Genomic DNA, 15,611 nt, shown 5'->3' on the forward strand with positions numbered 1-15,611 from the left:
GGCTGGGCGAGGTAGCTCATGCCTGTTATCCCAGCACTTTGGGAGGCCGAGGTGGGAGGTGCTTGAGCTCAGGAGTTCAAGACTAGCCTCGGCAGCACAGTGAAACCCCATCACTACAAAAAATACAAAAAATTAGCCAGGTGTGTGGGTTCGTGTCCATAGTCCCAGCTATTCAGGAGGCTGAGGTAGGAGGATGGCTTGAGCCTGGGAGGTGGAGGTTGCCGTGAGTTGAGATCATGCCACTACACTTGCACTCCAGCCTGGGAGACAGAGACAGACCCTCTGTCGAAAAAAAAAGAAAAGAAAAGAAAAGAAAAGAAAGAAATGGCACTCATGTGAGAAGAAGGTACCCATATTATGACATCCATTGTAGAGTTGAGGAACTGAGGCTCCCAGACTCAGCCACAGCAACACCCCACTCTTGGTTGGGTGGCCAGGATCCCTGGGGACAGGAACAATTTCCTTACTTAATAGGCAGCTTGGTTAAGAAAAGGCAGTAAGAGGCTGGGCGCGGTAGCTCATGCCTGTAATCCCAGCACTTTGGGAGGCCGAGGTGGGCGGATCACAAGGTCAGGAGATTGAGAACATCCTGGCCAATATGGTGAAACCCCATCTCCACTAAAAACACAAAAATTAGCTGGGCATGGTGGCGCGTGCCTGTAATCCCAGCTACACGGGAGGCTGAGGCAGGAGAATCGCTTGTACCAGGGAGTTGAAGGTTGCAGTGAGCTGAGATCATGCCACTGCACTCCAGCCTGGTGACAGAGCAAGACTCCGTCTCAAAAAAAAAAAAAAAAAAGAAAAAAAGAAAAGAAAAGAAAGAAAGAAAAGGTGGTAAGAGAAGTGGCTTCCATAAGCCGGGGCCCTTGGCCTTTCTTTCTCTACCAGAAATACCCATCACATTTACCCGTGCTCACACTGGCCTCTCCAATTCAAAGGATTTGATTCTGGGAACATACAGCTGCAAGTGAACAAAGAGTCAAGGGAAAGTTCTTTATCAACAGAAGAATTATTTTATTCAATGTGTTTCCTTACAGAATTTGGGACAATATGGGGAAAGAATGAGAAGAAATAAAAGGCCAGTTACTTAGGCCACTTTTAATGAATCACCCCTCAATGTCATTACCCATCCTTAGTCAGGAAAAGCTTGAGTTTTTCCATGCCAAGAAAAACAGAGGGCAGGAAGAAACAAATTACGACCTTGTTTGTGTTTTGTGTCTCAACTGTTTGATTTATAGGACTTGATCCAGTGATTATGGATGAAAGAAAATATCCCAGTGTCCCAAACCTAACCTGAACTTAACCGGGGGTGGGTCTCATGTCCACTGCTCAAGTTAGCACAAAGTTAAAATGCTTTAAGAAGAAAGCGTCGAGGTTTGGAGCTGCCTGTAGGCATTCTCAACCCAGCGGCAAGGCCAAATTCCTTTCCCACACTCCGACTTCAAAAAAACTCTGTTTAGAAGCTTTACCCCTTTTTCCTTATCCCAGAAGCTGAGCATTTATCTGTTTAGCAGATAGTTCTCAAGCACCTACTGTGTGCAATGCATGACGTTGGACAGAGGACACAGAAAGCATACAGATCAATCAACACACAAATCAGAAAACGTCATGTAGGCTGGGTGCGGTGGCTCATGCCTATAATCCCAGCACTTTGGGAGGCCGAAGTGGGAGGATCACTTGAGGTGAGGAGTTTGAGACCAGCCTGGTCAACATGATGAAACCCCATCTCTACAAAAAATACAAAAATTAGGCGAGCATGGTGGCAGGTGCCTGTGATCCTAGTTACTCGGGAGACTGAGGCAGGAGAATCGCTTGAACCTGGGAGGCAGAGGTTGCAGTGAACTGAGATTATGCCACTGCACTCTAGCCTGGGCAACAGAGTGAGACTCCATCTCAAACAAAAAAAAGAAAAAGAAAAGAAAAAGAAAAAGAAAAAAAGAAAGTGTCATGTAGCCATGAGCAAATGGAGAATAAAGAAAACAGAATGATGTGTTAGAGAGACACTGGGTAACCACTTAGGAGGAAGTGGTGAGCCATGATCTTAGGAAGGCAATGACATTTAAACTGACATTGGAATAAGGTCTGTATGTGAAGCAGGGGTTGGGGAGACCATTCCGGCAGAGGGAAAATCCTCCAAGACAGGCCTGTGCTTGACATATAGAAATTAAGCTATCCTGAGGCCGGGTGTGGTGGTTCATACCTGTCATCACAGCACTTTGGGAGGCTGAGGTAGGCGGATCACCCAAGAATTCAAGACCAGCCTGACCAACATGGTGAAACCCGGGCATGGTGGTACACGCCTGTAATCCCAGTTACTCAGGAGGCTGAGGCAGGAGAATTGCTTGAACCCAGAAGGCAGAGGTTGTGGTGAGCCGAGATCATGCCATTGTACTCCAGCCTGGGCAACGAGAGCAAAACTCCATCTCAAAAAATAAATAAATAAAAATAAAGAGAAATTAAGCCATTTTGGAGACACATATGCTGGCTAGTGACAGCCGCTGATGTCAGGCTCAGGGTAAGCGGGCAGGTGTCCTCACTTTCTGAAGGAGCTGTGCCCACCTTGACCAGAGCCCCGTGGGGCTCCACCGTACTCAAGGGATGGAGGGCTGCCCCTGACGCCCCAGCGTGGCTCACCATCCCAACACCCCTTGATAGCTGCTTGAATATTGCATTTTTATCCACCACCCAGGCCTTCTCTCTTAAGCTGGTGTCATGGAAGTTTGAAAGAAATGGAAGAAAAGGAGCGACATGACCGATTCTGTTTGGTGCTCCTACCTTGAGGCCTGGTTGGCATTTTCCGAGAGGAAAATACAGCAAAATAGTATTTTTTTTGGAGGAGGGTGGACGGGAGAGAGTGAGAAAAAGGAAACAAGGCTTCACATTTTCTATGATTTTCTAAAACTCTGCACGTTGACAGTGGTGGCGAAATAAACTAATCCCAAAGTTGTTTTTCTATTGAGAAGAAAGTGGAGGTGGATTTCATTCTTTTGTTTCCAACCTTTTCTCCCAGTGACAAAGTATAAAACACGGACACTAGAGAACAAAGTGAACCTCAGAAATCCTGAGAAGACTGCGAAGCTTACTTTCTTCCTCAGGAGGGAAGAGGGGGATGTTTCTAGCCCTCCCTGGAACCGAAAATGAAAAACACGAGTTGTGTGCATTGGAAAGGAGACAAGGCCGTATCTGAATCATCGGCGTTACAATAGTGTGAACGTCATTATGGCAGCACTTCAAACAAAAGGCTATGAAGCTGTTGCGCAGAACTGCAGGTGCCATCGTGCTCACTAACGTTATGTGCTCCATGGGTATGGGCTTCAGCGGTATGGAAGCACTGAAGATGCCTCTCGAAATGCTGCACCGGATCTGTGCTCCAGAGTGGGGCGGGGCCTGCTACAACCTTGACTCGAAACACAAGATGCCTGAGTGGATTGGGGGCGGGAGTGAGCTCCAGAAGTTAATTGCTTTTTCTTTTTCTTTTCTTTTCTTTTTTTTTCTTTTGAGACTGAGTCTTGCTGTGTTGCTCAGGCTGGAGTGCAGAGGCATGAACACAGCTCACTGCAGCCTCAACCTCCTGGGTTCAAGTGATCTCAAGCAATCCTCCTGCCTCACCCTCCTGAGTAGCTGGGACCATAGGCAACTGCCACATGCTTGGCTAATTTTTGAATTTTTTTGGGGTAGAGACGGGGTCTTATCATATTGCCCAGGCTGGTCTCGAACTCCTGGCCTCAAGTAATCCTCCTGCCTCAGCCTCCCAAAGTGCTGAGATTACAGGGGTAAGCCACCACACCAGCCAGGACATTTCTGAAACATTATTTGCAAGGAAAGGACTGTGACTTCCTGCTGGTGGTACCAGAAAAGGCGGAGACTCACCAGAGTTGGGGGATTGGTGTGTAACACGTTTCCACCCAACCTCTCCCTTGCCTTGGCCCCTTCAGTCCTCTGTGATATGCTGGGTCCTCTACAGTGAGTGGTTTGCCTGTGCCACTTCCCCAAACAACTCATCACAACTCATCAGGTTTTTTCCCTTTGGATCTGACAGTGCAAAAGGTTAGATGTGTAGACTGTTACAGTCAGGCGCGGTGGCTCACGCCTGTAATCCCAGAACTTTGGGAGGCCGAGGTTACAAAGACCACTCAGTGTTTTGCTCCTGGTAAAGGAAGGTAGGCGCTCTGTGCACTCAAGACCAGTGTTCACAAACCCTTGTTTTGTTTTTTGTTTTTTTGTTTGGAGACAAGGTCTCGCTCTGTTGCCCAGGCTGGAGTGCAGTGTCGTGAACATGGCTCACTGCAGCCTCAACCTCTTGGGCTCAAGCAATCCTCCTGCCACAGTTCCTGAAGGAGCTGGGCCCACTGGCGTGTGCCACCGCATTCAGCTAATTTTAAAAATGTTTGAAGAGATGGGATCTCTCTATGTTGCCCAGACTGGTCTCAAACTCCTGAGCTCAGGCGATCTTCCTGCCTCGGCCTCCGAAAGTGTTGGGATTACAGGTGTGAGTGACCGCACTTGGCCTAATTTTTTGTATTTAGTAGAGACAGGGTTTCACCATGTTGGTCAGGCTGGTCTCGAACTCCTGACCTCAGGTGATTCACTCGCTTTGGCTTCCCAAAGTGCTGGGATTACAGGCATGAGCCACTGTGCCTGGCCAAAAAATGATATCTTAATAAAGCGATTTTTTTAAAGTACAGTAAATGACCAGGCGTGGTGGCTCATGCCTGTAATCCCAAGACTTTGGGAGGGTGAGGTCAGGAGTTAGAGACCAGCCTGCCCAACATGGTGAAACCCGGTCTCTGCTAAAAATACAAAAGTTAGCCAGGCGTGGTGGTGTGTGCCTGTAGTACCAGTTACTTGGGAGGCTGAGGCAGGATAGAGATCCGCTTGAGGCTGGGAGGCAGAGGTCGCAGTGAGCCAAGACTGAGCCATTGCACTCTAGCCTGGGTGACAGTGTAAGACTCTGTCTCAAAAATAAAATAAAATAAAATAAAATAAAATGTAAAAGTTAATTTAATCACCATGGAGCTTTCTTGCTACTCATCCTTAACAGACTAGAAAAAGGCCATTGGCCAAAGACAACTGATGCATTTGGAGGACAAAACCAACCTACAGGAAACTTTGTGTTTATAGAAACATTATGACTTATCAAAGTGGCCTTTGCCCAACAGACTGTAGTAAAAATAGTGACAGTCATCTAATCTATGTGCTAGATTGTCTTTAACAAAAAGAATCTGGCCAGGCGCTGTGTCTCATGCCTGTAATCCCAGCACTTTGGAAGGCTGAGGCAGGAGGACTGCTTAAGCCTAGAAGTTTGAAACCAGCCTGGGCAACATAGGGAGACTCTGTCTCTACCAAAAATAAAAGAAATTAGCCGGGCATGGTGGCACATGCCTGTAGACCTAGCTACTTGGGAGGCTGAGGCAGGAGAATAACTTGAACCCAGGAGTTAGAGGTTCCAGTGAGATATGACCATGCCAACGCACTCCAGGGCAAGAGACTGAGACCCTGTTTCAAAAAAAAAAAAAAAAAGAGCCAGGTGCGGTGGCTCACGCCTGTAATCCCAGCACTTTGGGAGGCTGAAGCGGGTGGATCATGAGGTCAAGAGATCAAGACCATCCTGGCCAACATGGTGAAATCCCGTCTCTACTGAAAATGCAAAAATTACCTGGGCATGGTGGGGCACACCTGTAGTCCCAGCGACTCAGGAGGCTAAGGCTGGAGAATCGCTTGAACCTGGGAGGCAGAGATTGCAGTGAGCTGAGATCTTGGCATTGCACTCCAGCCTGGGCGACAGAGCAAGACCACATCTAAAAGAAAAAAAAACAAGAAGAATAAAAAAAGTAAAAAGAATCCCTTATATTATAAACAGCTTCACAATTTTAAAGTCTTTTCACATCCATTTACTCAGTGGCTCTGCACCTGACAGGGATTGCAGCCTTTCAATATTTTTAAATCACTCTCCTTCCTCCTCTTCATGACTTTTCTATAACATCAAATACAGACTTCTAACACTATATCTAGGTTTCGTTTGTGATATTAACAGCTTTATTGAGATATAACTCACATACTATACAATTCACCCATTTATCTCGTAAAATTGAATATTTTTTAGTATAGTCACAGGGTTGTGCAATCATTATTACAATTTAATTTTATTTTATTATTTTGATACATAATAATTATGCATATTTATGAGATTCAGTTTAATTTTAGAACATATTCATCTTTCCCAAAATAAAACTCTTACCCACTAGCAGTCACTGCCCATTTCTCCCCAACTCTCTCTGTCCTAGGCAACCACTAAATCTACTTTCTTTTTCTAGAGATGTGCCTGTTTTAGAAATTTCCTGTAAATAAAATAATATAGAATGTGATCTTTTGTAACTGGCTTATTTCACTTAGCATGATGTTTTCACCATGTTTTAGCATGTTATTTTTGTTGCTGAATACTATTCCATGTTTTTTTTTTGTTTTTTGTTTTTTGTTTTGAGATGGAGTCTCGCTCTGTCGCCCAGGCTGGAGTGCAGTGGCGTGATCTCGGCTCACTGCAAGCTCCGCCTCCCAAGTTCATGCCTTTCTCCTGCCTCAGCCTCCCGAGTAGCTGGGACCACAGGTGCCCGCCACCGTGCCCGGCTAATTTTTTGTATTTTTAGTAAGACAGGCTAATTTTTGGTATTTTTAGTAGAGACGGGGTTTCACCATGTTAGCCAGGATGATCTCCATCTCCTGACCTCGTGATCCACCTGCCTTGGCCTCCCAAAGTGCTGGGATTACAGGCGTGAGCCACTGCACCCGGCCTACTATTCCATTTTAAGGATACAACCATATTTTATTTATCCATGCATTAATTGATGGACATTTAGATTGTTTCCACTTTTTGGCTATTATGAATAATGCTGCTAGGAATATTTGTGAGCCAGTTTTTTTTTGTTTTTGTTTTTGTTTTTTTGAGTCGGAATTTTGCTCTGTCACCCAGGCTGGCCAACATAGTGAGATCAGGAGTTGAGACCATCCTGGCCAACACAGTGAAATGCCACCTATACTAAAAATACAAAAATTAGGTGGGCGTGGTGGAGTGTGCCTGTAGTCCCAGCTACTTGGGAGGCTGGGGCAGGAGAGTTGTTTGAATCTGGGAGGCCAAGGTTGCAGTGAGCTGAGACTGCATTCAACCTTAGCGACAGAGACTCTGTCTCAAAAATATATATATAATAATAAATTAAAATAATAAACTAATAAAATGATATTGAGCCTGTAATCCCAGCACTTTGAGAGGCCAAGGCAGGCAGATCACTTGAGGCAAGGAGTTAGAGATCAGCCTGGCCAACATGGTGAAATCCCATCTCTACTAAAATTACAGAAATCAGCCGGGCATGGTGACTTGTGTCTGTAATCCCTGCTACTTGGGAGGCTGAGGCAGAAGCATCACTTGAACCTGGGAGGTGAAGGTTGCAGTGAGCCAAGATCGTACCACTGCACTCCAGACTGGGTGATGGGGTGAGACTCTGTCTCGGTAAATAAATAAATAAATAAATCAAATGAACTTGAAGAAAAATTTTAAGCGAATAAAGCAACAAATAAAACAATAAAACTTATCTATAATAAGCTATGCTTTGTATAAAAAGGGAAGGGCTGTGGAAGGGATAAACAAAATACAAGTGAACTGTATTTATTACCTATTAAAAATAAAGTAGCAAACACTGGAAGGAAGAACAGCGAATGTTCTGAAGCCAGGAAAACCAACCCAGGGTGGAAAGCATCCTTGCCAATGGCTGTTTGCATCAGCCTATAGTTTCTTTCACTCCTAGAAGCTGGGCTGGGCTGGTGGGGGTCGGGCCTCACTGATATAAGACTGACAAGATGTTCTTGGGTGAAACTCCAGAAGAGGCCACCTAACGGGCCAGGAAGATCTGGCTGACTTGAGAGTGGGATCTACACCAGAATGCTGACAACCAAACACCCTCTGAGGCTATACCCTGGAGGATATAGGTTCCTAACTTTGCAAGGAAGTCTAACTTTCCTGAAGCCTCCCAAACACTGGATAACTCAGGCCTGGCCCTGGGAAGGGAAAGAGTGTTGGAGTGTTGGAGTGTGACAGCTTTAGAAGTTTGTCTTCCCTCTGGCAGGGGCAAAGAGTAGGTTGCCAGGGAACATAATATCTTGAGAAGGGCAAGAAAGATTGGAGGGCCATCTCATTGTATTTCATTCCTGGAAGAGGAAAAGGGAACATTCCTCTCCGCTGCCACCTCAAAAGGGTAAGAGAACACAGGGCATGCCTGATGACTGCAGAAACTGGGACAGCAACCTTGCTTCTTGCTCTGTTCTCAAAGAGCATGCACAATGTTTGCCTTGACCATTTCCTGTTTATACAAAAGCAGTAAAATGAGCTTGCAAGGTAAATAACAACTCCAGGCCAGGCACGGTGGCTCATGCCTGTAATCCCAGCACTTTGGGAGGCCGAGGAGGGCGGATCACGAGGTCAGAAGATCGAGACCATCCTGGCTAACATGGTGAAACCCCATCTCTACTAAAAACACAAAAATATTAGCCAGTCATAGTGGTGGGCGCCTGTAGTCCCAGCTACTTGGGAGGTTGAAGCAGAATGGCGTGAACCCGGGAGGCAGAGCTTGCAGTGAGCCGAGATCGTGCCACTGCACTCCAGCCTGGGAGACAGAGCAAGACCCCATCTCAAAAAATAAAAAATAAAATAAATAAAATAAAATAAATAAAAATAACAACTCCAGTGGAGCAGTGTCTTACATACTAAGGTAGTGTTATCTGAGATAAATTACAGAATACACACTGATTATCATCCAGCCTGGGGAGAGGATTTTCTAACTTGTAAAAACAGCAATAGTAAAATGTTCATGTTAAAATTGTTTTATATGGTAAGTGCCATCTTCCTTGTAATTTTCCTTAAGAACTGGGTTTCATTTTTCAGCATCTAGAAACAATAGCCCCCAAAATAGCCAGCATTTACTGGTGACTCTCTGTGATAGGCAGTGTGCTAAGAATTTTGTTTAATTCTCATGTCGCCATAATGCTTTACTGTAGCTACCCAGTAAATTTTTGTCAAAGAGCTTGAAAAAATCTATCAAAGACCTTCAAGAAGAGAAAATTACAGACCAATACTCTTCATGAATATAAATGCAAAGATCCTTTTAAAATATTAGCAAATTGAATTCAATAAACGAGATTAGCATCATAACCAAAGTGGGATTTATCTCAGGAATGCAAAGATGGTTAAGTTTTTTTTTTTTTTTTTTTTTGAGATAGAGTTGAAGGGGTGGCCTGCCCCTCCAAACCTGTGGGCGGTTCTCGGTAGGTGGAACGAGAGACTTGAGAAAAGAAATGAGACACAGAGACAAAGTATAGAGAAAGAAAAAGTGGGCCCAGGGGACTGGTGCTCAGCATTCAGAGGACCCGCGCTGGCACCGGTCTCTGAGTTCCCTCAGTATTTATTGATCATTATCTTTACTATCTTAGAAAAGCGAAGTGGCAGGATAATAGGATCATCATAGGGAGAAGGTTAGCAGTAAGACATATGAATAAAGATCTCTGACATGAAGAAGTTTAAGGAAAAGTGCTGTGCCTTGATATGCACATGCAAACATCTCCATAAACCTTTTTAGTGCATAAAGAGCAGTATTGCCGCTAGCATGTCTCACCTTCAGCCCTAAGGCAGTTTTTTCCCATCTCAGTAAATAGAACATACAATCGGGTTTTACATCAAGATGTTCCATTGCCCAGGGATGGGCAGGAGACAGATGCTTTTCTCTATCTCAACTGCCAAGAGGCCTTCCTTCCTCTATTACTAGTCCTCCTCAGCACAGACGAAACCTTGGACAATACCTAGCTTTCCTAGGCAGAGGTCCCTGCGACCTTCCGCAGTGTATGTGTCCCTGGGTACTTGAGATTAAGAGACTTGTGCTTGTGATGACTTTTCACAAGCATACTGCCTTCAGGCACTTCTTTAAAAAAGCACACCCTGCACAGCCCAAATCCGTTAAACCTTGAGTCACCACAGCACATGTCTCTTGCAAGGACAGGGTTGGGGGTAGGGTCACAGATTAACAGCATCTCAAACACAGAACAAAATGGAGTCTCTTATGTCTACTTCTTTCTATATAGACACAGTAACAGTCTGATCTCTCTTTTCCCCACAGGAGTCTTGCTCTGTCACCCAGGCTGGAGTGCAATGGTACGATCTCAGCTCACTGCAACCTCCACCTCTCAGGTTCAAGCGATTCTCCTGCCTCAGCCTCCCAAGTAGCTGGGACTACAGGTGCATGCCATCACGCCTGGCTAATTTTTTGTATTTTTAGTAGAGACGGGGTTTCACCATGTTAGTCAGGATGGTCTTGATCTCCTGACCTCATGATCCGCCCACTTCAGCCTCCCAAAGTGTTGGGATTACAGGTGTGAGCCACCAAGCGCGGCCAGATGGTTAAGTTTTTGAAAACCACTCAGTGTAGTTCACCATATTAACAAAATAAAGGAGAAAAAGAATATGATCATTCTGATAGATGTATAAAACATATTCAACAGGCCAGGCACAGTGGCTCATGCCTATAATCCTAGCACTTTGGGAGGCTGAGGTGGGTGTATCACATGAGCTCAGGAGTTTGAGACCAGCCTGGGCGACATGGCAAAACCGTGTCTCTACAAAAAATACAAAAATTAGCTGGGTGTGGTGGTGTCAGCCTGTGGTCTCAGCTACTTGGGAGGTTGAGGTGGAAGGATTGCTTACGAGCCCAGGAGGTCGAGACGGCAGTGAGCCATGATCATGCCACTGCACTTCAGCCTGTGCCACAGAGCAAAATCCTGTCTCAACAACAATAACAACCAAAAAAAAAAAAAAAAAAGAGAGAGAAAAATATTCAACAGGATTCAACACCCTTTCTTAATAAAAACAAAATAAAAATAAAACAAACTCAGGAAACTAGATCCTCAAGATCCTCAAGCTGATAAAAGGCATCTACTGAAAAATTATATTTAATTGTGAAAGACAGAAAGCTTTCCTCCTAAGATTAGGAACAAGACAGGGATGCTCACTTCACCATTTCTATTCAATACTGTACCGAAAGTCCTAGCCAGTGCAATAACACAAGGGAAAAAGCGGCATACAGATCGGGAAGAAAGGTGGAAGCAAAGCTGTGTCTATTAGCAGTTGACATAATTATTACATAGACAATTCTAAGAAATCCACAAAATAATTACAGGAACTATAAGTGAATTTGGCAAGGTATAGGATACTAAGTCAATGTACAAAATCAATTATATTTATCTAGACTGGCAGCAAAGAATTGGAAAATGAAGTAATTTCATTTATAGGGGCATTAAAAAACAAAATCTTTAGAAATAAATTTAACAAAAGAAACTAAAGATATCTACATTGAAAACAAATTTTAAAAAACTGAAATAAATGGTTTATGAAATGTAAGGTTTTTAAGATGCCTTTTTTTCTGTAAATTCATCTATAGGCCCTTTTGTAAAAATTAAGAAGCTGACTCTTTTTTAGAAATAGGGTCTCACTGTGCCACCCAGGCTGGAGTGCAGTGGCACAATCATAGCTCACTGTAGCCTACAACTTCTGGGTTCAAGCAATCCTCCTGCCTCAGCCTCCCAAGGAGCTAGGACCATAGGCGCCCACCATCATGCACAGTTAATTTTTACATTTTTTAAAGAGATGAGGTCTTGCAGGCCAGGCGCGGTATCTCACACTTGTAATCCCAGCACTTTGGGAGGCCGAGGTAGGCGAATTGCTTGAGATCAGGAGTTCAAGACCAGCCTGGCCAACATGGTGAAACCCTGTCTCTACTAAAAATACAAAGAAATTAGCTGGGAATGGTGGCAGGTGCCTGTAATCCCAGCTACTCGGGAGGCTGAGTCAGGAGAATTGCTTGAACCCGGAAGGTGGAGGTTGTAGTGAGCCGAGATCACACCACTGCGCTCCAGCCTGGGTGACAGAGCAAGACTCTGTCTCAAAAAAAAAAAAAAAAAAAAAAAAGATGAGGTCTTGTTATGTTGTCCAGGTTGGTCTTGAACTCCAGAGCTCAAGCAATCCTTGTGCCTCAGCCTCAAAAGTGCTGGGATTACAGGCATGAGACACAGTGCCTAGCAAAAAATAATAACCTTTATTTTTATAATAATTTTAATTTATAGAAAAGTTGCAAAAATAGTACAGTGAGTTTCTGTATACTCACTCAATTTCCCATAATGATAACACTTTACATTGCCATAATATGTTTGTCAAAAGTAAGAAGTCAACACTGGTACCTTACTGTTTTATTTGGATTTCGCTAGTTTTTCCCTAGTGCCCTTTTTCTGTTCTAGGATCCAGTCCAGGATACTACACTGCATGTAATTGTCATGTCTCCTTAGTTTACTTGAGTCTGTGACAATTTCTCAGTCTTTCCTTTTTTTTTTTTTTTTTTTTAAATGAGCTTGACAGTTTTGAGGAGTACCGGTCAGGCATTATGTAGAATGTCCCTCAGTTTGAGTTTACCTGATGTTTTCCCATGCTTGAACTATGGTTACGAGTTTTGTGGAAGAATGCCACAGTGGCAACATGCCCTTTTCATCACATCACACCAGGTGCTGTCAACACGATTTATTATGGAGAGGTTTTAATTTGATCACTTGGTCAATAAGCTGATTTTAAATAGTATGTGGGGCCGGGCACAGTGGCTCATGCCTGTAATCCCAGCACTTTAGGAGGCTGAGGTGGGTGGATCACCTGAGGACAGGAGTTTGAGACCAGCCTGGGCAGCATGGTGAAACCCCCTCTCTATTAAAAATACAAAAATTAGCCAAGCGTGGTGGTGGGGGCCTGTAATCCCAGCTACTCGGGAGGCTGAGACAGGAGAATCTTTTGAACCTGGGAGGTGTAGGTTGCAGTGAGCTGAGATTGCACCATTGCACTCCAATCTGGGTGACGAGAGTGAAAAAAAAAAAAAAAAGTATGTGGAAATACAAAGAATGTAGAATAGCAAAAATAATTTTCAAAAGTTAAGAGCAAAGCCTTAAGACTTATATTACCCGATTTAATGCCTTATGACAAAGTTACAGTAATCAAGACTGTGGAACTGGCATAAGGATAAACAAATAAGTCATTGGAACAGAATAGAAAGTTCAGAAAGAGAACCACACTTAAATGATCAATCAATTTTCGACAGAGACAGGAAAACAATTCAAGGGGGAATTGTGTTTTCATCAGATGGTGTTGGAACAAGTGGGTAGTGGGTATCTGCATAGAAAAAAAGAGGCTAAGAAACCTGCCCAAGGTCACCAAGTCTGTGAGTGGTAGGGACAGGTATTCCAAGCCAGACTTTCCGGCTAACATGTGCTATAAATTGTGAATATAAATTTACGACCAAAACATTTAGGTCACAATAATTTTTCAGTGTAAAATTCAATTTGAGGCTATACTATTTAAAAATGTCAATGTCATGAAAGAAAAAGCAAAGTTAAGGAAATGTTCCAGATTAAAGGAGACTCAAGAGACTTTGCTAAGTGCAATACATGATCCTCAACCGGATCTTGGATCATACAGACACACTAAAATTCCACAAAGGACATGAATGCAATAATGGAAAATAATATGGAGAGTATGTTAGAGAATAGTTTTGTGTGAATGTTAAATTCTCTGAATTTGAAAATCATACTGCAGTTATGTAACAACATGTTCTTATTTTTAGAAGATACACGTAGAATTATTTGCCTGTAAAGGGTGGGTGATGTCTGAAATAGTTCAGCATTATTAACAACAACGATCAAAATATATGTGGAAAAAAATAAAATACTGAAAAATGTTAACAATTGGTAAACCGAAGCTAAAAGTATACGGTCATTCATTGTGTTATTCTTATAACTGACTTGTTAGAAAGTCTAAAAAAAACATTTCAAATAAAATGTTACATGTATATATCACTTAAGTGCTAGACTTTGTAATTTTTTATTTTTTATTTTTACTTATTTGTCTTTTTTGAGACAGGGTTTCGCTGTGTCATCCAGGCTGGAGTGCAGTGGTGTGATCACACCTCACTGCGGCCTCGACTTCCCAGACTCAATCCATCCTCAGATCTCAGCCTCTCAAATATCTGGGATTATAATTGCGTGCCACCATGCCTAGATAATTTTGTATTTTTTGAAGAGACAAGAGCCTCACTAGTTGCCCAAAGTGGTCTTGAACTCCTGGGCTTAAGTGATCTGTCCACCTCGGCCTCCCAAAGTGCTGGAATTACGGGACTTGAGCAGCCGCATTCAGCCTGTAAATGTTTTTATTTCTTTCAGAGATTTTGTTTCTTATGTCATCTCTCTACTCCCAATGCCTATCCTAAGACTTGTAACAGTAAATAGTAAATGTCTGGAATAAATGTAAATATTTGAATCTGGAGTTTGTGGAGGATCCTAAGAATCTTGTGAGATTGTTCTCATCGTGTCAGTCTAACTAGGGAAGTAAATTCTGTAAAGTTAAAATTTATAGATGTAGCAGCTTTCCAAAAATAGTAATATGCTTTCTTAGGTACTACAAAGGAATGGAACCACTGGAGCTCAGAACGGCAGGAGAAGTTTGAAAACAGAAGAAACTGAAGAGGAACTTGAAAAGCCCGTAGGCATTGAAAGGAAGAGGAGTGCTTGGGACAGCAATTGCGGGTAGAGTGTGCAGTATCCCATGTTTCTACCACCATTCAGAATCTGATTTTCAAACGAATTCTGTGATGATCAGGATCAATCTGCACTATTTTCATCTCTACGTGATCTGAAATTAACTTGGTGGACCTGGAATGACCACAGATGTGGTTTTAAACCAGCAAGTTTCGTAGTCAGGGCTGGTGCAACAGGCTTACAAAGGGAATGGTGGAAAATATGATATGTTAGTGAAAGAGGTTGCGAATGGATTGTGGAGACCCCTGAATGGTAGACTGAGAGAGTGACAAGATGAAAATGACATTATAGGAAGAGCAATCTGTCAGTTATAATGGCAGTTAAAAAGTGGCTCACAACACTGCACCTTAACCAAACTTGGAATTCCAAAGTGCTGGGACCTCTATTGGAGAGCAGTTAAGTTCAGTTCTATTTTAGATCACGTAGAGACTAAAATAGTGCAGATTGATCCTGATCATCACAGAATTCGTTTGAAAATCGGATTCGGAATGGTGGTAGAAACATGGGATACGTGGCACGCTCTACCCCCAACTGCTGTCCCAAGGACTCGGGACAGCAATTGCCTTTCTAATTGGCTACCCTGTTTAGCGATTACTATGCACCAAGCGCTTTACAGGCACTCTCATTAAAATAGGCAAACTGGGCCAGGCGCAGTGGCTCACGCCTGTAATCCCAGCCCTTTGAGAGGCCTAGGCGGGCGGATCACCTGAGGTCAGGAGTTCAAGACCAGCCTGGCCAACACGGTGAAACCCCGTCTCTAGTAAAAATACAAAAATTAGCCGGGCGTGGTGGCAGGTGCCTGTAATTCCAGCTACTCGGGAGGCTGAGACAGGAGAGTCGCTTGAACCTGGGAGGCGGAGGTTGCAGTGAGCCAAGATCGCACCACTGCACTTCAGCCTGGGTGACAGAGCGAGACCCTGTCTCAAAAAAAAAAAAAAAAAAAAAAAAAAAAA

Source organism: Theropithecus gelada, chromosome 20 (genome assembly GCF_003255815.1).
Source record: "Theropithecus gelada isolate Dixy chromosome 20, Tgel_1.0, whole genome shotgun sequence".
Lineage (NCBI taxonomy): Eukaryota > Metazoa > Chordata > Mammalia > Primates > Cercopithecidae > Theropithecus > Theropithecus gelada.